Below are 7,512 nucleotides of genomic sequence, written 5' to 3' on the forward strand. Positions count from 1 at the left end.
GGGCTCTTGGCTTCGCCGGAGACTTTGGAGAGTACATTCTTCCTCTCGAATTGAAGAACAAATTGTATCTTTGCTATTTGTTTCGTCTACTAGTAAAAATACAAGTCTTTGCTTGCGTCGCTCTCAATATTCTCGCAATATTCACTGTTTTTCCTTCGCATAGTTGCTGTCCACTGTTGGAGACAGCAGTTTTCTCCTTGTTCGGCTTCAGTTTTGGTTAGGAACTACTTGAAATCAAGTATTTCCTATCATACGTCTAGTTGTATTCAAGTGAATATTAGCACACACTACATCAAGTCCATTAAAGTTAATGATTCATGTTTGACAAATATGCTGTTAAAGATCAATGCTTAATTTAAATCCACAAGACTATAATACCACGCCATCGGATCCGCGTCACTCATACAAGCGGACAGAAGGCGTGCAGAAGCCCTCAAATCAAATGCTGCATTCAAATGACAGTTTCCCATAAAATTGATTGAAATTGAATATTTTTAAAATACTCCCACACATGTATCATAGTTTGTATGCACATAGGTACACAATGGGTAAAATTCAATCACATATATAATTATTAACCCGCATAGGCCCCGACGAGTGTGATGTTTAGGGATGTTGTGTGAGTCAATAAATTTGAACCTGATCATCCTAAGTAGGTAGATAGGAGTCGACAAGGTTCAATAAATAATTACAAAATGCCCCCAAACACCAGCATGGGCTTCGTCAAGCGTGTTATTGAAACATACATGATGCTCAGGGATGCTGCGCGGGTCAAATGATGAATGTAAGTTCGAACCCGATCTATCTCGATATGATTCAAACTATTAAATAAATATGCGGTCATGAGGTTGACGGAGATATTTATTTTATACATTCATATTAGGCCTTCAAGGCCCTTTATAAGAAAGATTTATCGACAAAATCAAGCACCCTCATGGGCCCCGACGAGCGTGTCATGGGTACACACGTGACGTCTAGGGATGTTGCGTGGGTTAATAAGTGAATTCAAGTTCTAACTTGATCCTCTTATGCAGATCAATACGAGTCAACAGGGTTTAAACCATTAAATAAATATACGGTTGTGGTGACCGGTACTTTTGTTTTAATACATTCATATTAGGCCTTCAAGGACTATAACAATGAGAATTCACTAATTAAGGCACAAAACCTGATCCCTTATCGGCAGGTTAATAGGGTCGACAAGATTCAAGCCATAAATAAAAACGACCCCAAACACCCCGATGATGGCCGTGTTGAACGTAGATTTCAACCAGAGGGGTGATTCAAAATACTTTCACATGCCTCCCAAAAGTCTATTCAAATTTCAAAACTCCAAAAATGTCATTAAAAAATCTCCAAAAACCCAAATATTTAAAATTGAAACAACACTATCAAACACTTAAATCAAAATCCATCCACCCTCCGCAACAGTTTGTTAGGGTGAATAAATTGAAATATAACTTCAGCTCACATAGAGCTAAATGTCTGGTCGAAAATATCACTAGGATTCATTCCCAAACAATCTCTTGCCAATAAGAACGTGGTACGTGTCCTCTGACCAGCAATTTTGCCTCCAAATGGCACCGCAGGATAAACAGTTATAACCCGGGGCCCTCTGAACCGAGTGGTTTTGCCGCCAAATGGCACCACTAAATACCGGTTATGGCCAGAGCTAATGTGTTCCTTAGTGACATCAAATACTTGAGATATGAATCAATATGATATGATTGATAGGACACAAAGCCCTCTGTTAGCTAAGGTAGATTCAAATTTGTCCCCTTAGACAAACATTCACCCCAGGTCTATAAGGTCCCCTTGGACGAAGCAACCCATGGCTGCTGATAAAGATCCTTCTATCAGGTTGGGTCGACTACCTCGTCTGACTAAGTAGACCAGGGACCACGATGGCCCAGGACGATAGAACCATGGGATCTTGATCGGGTCCATCATCCATCCCCCCACCATCTGCTTTAAATGCAAGATGGTGAAATTTTTTTATTTTAAATGTCAATTCCCCCAATACCCTTCCAATATCCAAACCCATGCTGCTACTATATGCCAGATACTACGTATCTGATCGACGACTAGCCTTAATCGAAAGTTCTTTCTCATTATCGGGAGGGGTAATTTACTATAGGGGCTTGAACCTATAGGAAACTAGAACTCAGATTATAAAGTCCTCGCAAAATGAGGGCGAAATCTCTGGGTAGTGTCTTATCTACAAACCCATCTGCCTTTCCAAAATTTACCCCGGAACTTAATCCGTTAAAACTCCCTCCAAAAAGAAAAGCAACAGTTGGGCGGAGGCCGGGGCCGAATTTTCGGAGCCTATACATTTCTTTTCTGCAGTATGAACTAATTGAGGAGCATATCTTGATAAAGTAGTAAATTCATCATTATATTGCATTACTACTCTATTTCTTTGAATTAACCTTAAGAACTTATATTACATTTGTCTTCTTGTAGAAAAAGGCACGAACTAATCTCTAAACGCTTGTATAAGTTCTTCCATTTGATTTGGATAGTATCCCTTCAAACTTGTCCTGATGCCACCCCCCTCTTCCATCTTTCAGCCTCTTTATCAAGTACCAAATATTGCCAATAAAATTTCTCTTTTAGGAAAAAACATACCATCTAATATCTTCTCAATTAATAATAGCCAATTTTCTTTATTTATTGATCTCTTTATTTCTTTAAATAACGGCGATCACATATCTTGAAATAATTTTAAGTATTTATCCATCGAGATATTACTTCTATTACTTCTTGAAGGCTGAGATCTTGTATCCTGTTCTGAAGTAAAGTAAAACATCTAATTAAATTTTATAATTACATCATGTCAACTTTCTTAAATTTAATAATAATTTTAATGGCTCCTTTTCTATGATTTATATCTCATCTGGGCTCTGATGCCACTTTTTCCATGAATTTATCAGAAAGCTCAAGTTAATGAGATAGGAATAGACTATCAAATGAAAATTACTTTCAATGTCAATAATTATTTGATAGATTAATATCCAAATGTAACTTGAGAGTCACTAAAACAAATGTTTTTTTTTATACCAATCAAAATATATTATAAAATAATTTTACATATTTTTGGTTGAACCTCTTCTTTTGTACATGAAACCTTCTCTAGCAGCTATTTAATCCCCATAAAATTTACCTAAAAATGTCAATTTAACCATTTGAGTTTTTTTATAACAAATTTAGTGGATTATTACACTTTTAGTATGACAATTAAACATGCATATAAGTAGTCAAGTAATCATGCTTATTTATCAAACTTTTTATTTAACATCTAAATAAATATTTAATACAAATGTAGATAAAAAAAACTATTTTTTATAAATTTTATTCTCTTAAACAACCGTTTAAAATTTTGTACAAATGAAATCACAACCATTTTTATCTTAATTTTATGTGCACGAGTATGTTGTATTCCCAGCTAATATCATAAAGTATAAACTCTTGTATGTGAATGCATATATCTTTTCCTTTTATTCTTTTCGTTTATATGTTATGATTCATTTTATTTATTTTTTCCCTTTTATATATACATATCAATCCGTACAAGTAGTTTTCACACACACATATTTGCATGCATATGCCTTTTTATTTTATTCTTTTCGTTTATATGTTATTATTCATTTTATTTATTTCATTTCTTTTTACATATACATATCAATCTGTATAAATAGTTTTCAGACACACACACATTACGTCAATTGATTGTTCCTCACGCAGGCCCCAATCGAAATCGTCTCCTGCTTGCTTTGGTTCTGCTCTAGACTTATCTCATTCGTGCGATTGGATGGTGAATTGGACTTATCCTTTGCAAGGACTCGTGTATTTTCGCGTATGATCGCATTGCTCGGCTCTGTTTAGTTGCTTGTCCACCTGACCGCTCGTGCGGCTCGCTTATCTGCTCTTTCCCATGATCGCCCGTTGGCCTGCGCTGTTTATGATGGACAGGTTCGGTTGAACCAATCTTTTCGATTTCACATATTGCTGTCAAGTACTAGTACAGCATTTGTCTATTATCTTGTAAAAACTCATTCTTGCGTTAGCCATTCTCGAAGTCTCGGGTTGCATAATGAGTTTACTATACGACCAAAAGATTGTCCTGTAAAAATGTATTGTGAACTCTCTATGAAACAAGTACCTGTTGGAAATTTCTTTAGGTTTGATGCCTTAAGTTAAGAAAAAGTATAATGCTAGATTAACAAAGAAGAAAGGTCCTAATGATAATAGTTCGCTGGATAAATGGAAAACATTTGCTATCATTTTCTACTTAACCATGTATTTGTATGTTTCTGCATATCCTTAGTGCCTCAAATGCTTGTATGGGTAAAGGATTTTCCAATATTTACGAATCAATCTGCTTGTGATTTTTATTTGCTTCATATGGTGTTCATCATTCAACTCTGTCTATTTTCCTTCACTATGTAGAAATCAGGTACGTAATGTATTGGTCAGCCCTTCAAAGAGGGAACCGGAAAGAACCTAGCATTGACAAGGAAGTCATTCACTGCAGAGAAAATTGTGTGGTCGTCAAACCAACAATTTAGGAACAGATCTACTCTTTTCTGCTTATCATAAAGTCACACACTGTGAAAGTGGTAATGGCTTCTTGAGTGATTCTCCTGTTTTCAGACTGGCTAGAATTGTCAGATTTGATCTGAAGCGCATCTGTTGAGCCTTTTCTCAGTGCAGGCTTGGTAACTTCAATGATGGTATATTCATCTAGTTGCATACTGGTAAGCCAGTTCCTTCTATCAAATTGTTTGTAAAGGGAATATTGAGGTGGAGCATTTGAAATATGTGGCTTGATTTCTTTTCATTTTTTTTGGGAGGAGAATGATTTTTTCTGTGAACTTGCTGGCTCAAGAAACTACTTTATATTCTTTGAATGCAACATAGAATTTGGATTTTTTGACTTTATTTAGGTTTCGTTTGGGATGACTTTCTTAGTACTTCCTATACTAAAATGTTGCTTTAAGTAACAGTAAAAAAACCGTCCCAAACAAAGCTTTAGACTTCGTTTGAAGCAAATTTTTTATTGTCTTTTAAAGTAGCATTTTAGTACGAAAATTTTTAGTTTAAGAAATTTTTATATTAAGAAGTTGCTTTAGAAAACAGTTTTGTTGTCCCAAGTGAAATCTTAGTTGCTTGTCCCTTATTAGTGCTTAAATTGGTGATTGTTTACCTTTTGAGTATCGTCTTAACTACGAGTTAAACACTCGGTAGATCAAAGCACAGTTTATGACAATGAGATGGCTTGGATCTTTACTGTATATCAATGCTGAAGCATTTTTTTTACCATTCTTAACTAGTCTTGGCTACAAACTGAAGTAATGGCTTCTTGTATTCTATTATTTTATGCAGCTTCTAAGAATTCTTTCAACTGGCAAGAGCTGTATAAGAATAATCTCCCTTTAAAGTTGATAAAACAAATGCTTGTGCATGATGTGTGATTAAGCAGCACTGATTAGTCTTTTTTTTGCGAGTCATTTATGTAGGAAGTATGTGTTCAGAGCACCTGAGGAATGGAAGAGGGTGGTGGTATTAAGGCTGTAAATGAGTCAAGCTTCTGCATTTAGCCGGCTCGAACATGGGGGACTGCAACACACCGATTTGAATGTTGGCTATGTCAATCGTGAAAAGATAAAGGAATATTGTAAAAGTTCAACTTGTTAAAGAAGAAAATTTTAAATTCAAACATTAGAGATGATATGTACAAATATATGTTAATAGTATTAGGTAAATGCAAAACCTTCTCCTTCATTGAAAGTCAGTCAAATTATGATTTTGTTAATTATAATAACAACAACAAGCTTTTATTCTATTGTGTGGGATCGATTATATGAATCTTTTTTTTTCTATTGTGCCTTTTAAATAAAAAATGATTGTGCAGACAAGGGATGACGTCCAGAGATCAATCAGAAAGAGTCAGTTTTTTTTTGCTCGATACCGTTTTGTATCAGGTGACGTGACACGTTCTGATTGGTCTCCGGACTGTCCTGTGTATGCACAGAATACTTGCTCCTTTTTAAGAGTCAAAATGCTATTTAAATTTAATAAAAAAAAATCATTTCTAATATTTTCTAACAAAATCTTTTTAGATCTATATATACCTTTAACATACGTCAAATTTAATATATCTATTTTCATAATCGGACATCAGAAGGCTGTTGTTTTATATGACTAAATAATCTAAGACGACTCTCTCTAATCTTATTTGTAACTGGAGCTACTACAACTTCTTTAGGTCTAGCTCTGCCTGTTATGATTTTGTTATCTAATGAGATTTTATTGAACAATAGTCTTATTAATTTGAGGGCTATACTTTACCCATGTTGCTGTCCATATCATGATAAAATGCACTAAAACATGTCTTATAAGTTTTAAAAAATAAATAATAAGATATGCCGATGCTTAAGAGTGTTCGATTGTTCAAATATCCATAGCAAAAATCTGAATCTTACCACCCACTACAGCTACAGTTGAGACCATTTATCCACCTTTTTATTTCATATATTACCGTCACACTCTTAGCTATGATTTTTAATTCAAGAAACTTTTCAGTCAAAATTTGTAACGGTTACATGAAGATTTTGTATTGAATACTTTATTTTGAGAAATTACCCTGTCTGAATTTTACGTCGCTACATGGGAATTGGAAAATCATAGCTAATCCCCTATGCCGTGCAATCAAACATTTTTTTCTATAGCAGCAAACTTCTAATCAAAGAAAAAAATAGGATTATGTAATACCCCACAACACCCCTTAACAGTAACACCGAGTGTGAGTAAAAAATATTTAAAATATATTAGAATTCATGAATTTAAGTAAAAAATATTTAAAAATTATATTCGTTATTTATATTAAGTAATTCTTTATTAGTTTTTAAAGCAATTTTTTATTCTTTTTATCATTTATTATTATGATTAATCATTTTTTTTCTTTCATAATAAATGAGTTGGATCATGAGTCAGATTAGACTTGTTTACACCCTAAATGTGCCACTATTGATAAAAAGTTCTGATGATTGAAACTTCACTAATTTAGAAAGATAGTATAAGTCCTTAGTATGTCTATATGTTTTTTTTTGTTGGGAAATATTTAAAAAAAAAATTGGGAAATTTTAATTTAATTTTTTTTTTTAAAGATAAATGAATATTGTAAAAGTTCAACTTGTTAAAGAAGAAAATTTTAAATTCAAACATTAGAGATGATATGTACAAATATATGGTAATAGTATTAGGAAAATGCAAAACCTTCTCCTTCATTGAAAGTCGGTCAAATTATGATTTTGTTTACTATAATAATAACATCAAGCTTTTATCCCATTACGTGAGATCAATTATATGAATCTTTTTATCTCTATTGTCTTTTTAATGAAAAATTATTTTGTGCAGACATCGGACGACTTTTGCAGACCAATCAGAATGTTTCATGTAATTATTTTAGTTCGATACAATTATGTAACATGTGATTTGACGTGTTCT

General features: G+C 33.6%; 1 protein-coding gene across 3 annotated transcripts in view; it reads left to right on the forward strand.

The window, feature by feature from the left end:
* LOC110093979 (recQ-mediated genome instability protein 1) overlaps window positions 1–4,939 on the forward strand; it is a 65,951-nt gene extending 61,012 nt beyond the window's left edge. For 2 of the 3 annotated variants that reach the window (XM_020819056.2, XM_028693021.1), the window contains exons 9-10: window positions 3,748–3,975; window positions 4,453–4,939. The gene's annotated coding sequence lies outside the window, so the exon portion shown is untranslated. The remainder of the gene's footprint in view (window positions 1–3,747; window positions 3,976–4,452) is intronic. The other variant, XM_020819057.2, reaches the window with a different exon arrangement.
* The last annotated feature ends 2,573 nt before the right edge of the window (window positions 4,940–7,512 follow it).

This window comes from Dendrobium catenatum, unplaced genomic scaffold (assembly GCF_001605985.2).
Source record: "Dendrobium catenatum unplaced genomic scaffold, ASM160598v2 fragScaff_scaffold_0, whole genome shotgun sequence".
Taxonomy (NCBI): domain Eukaryota; kingdom Viridiplantae; phylum Streptophyta; class Magnoliopsida; order Asparagales; family Orchidaceae; genus Dendrobium; species Dendrobium catenatum.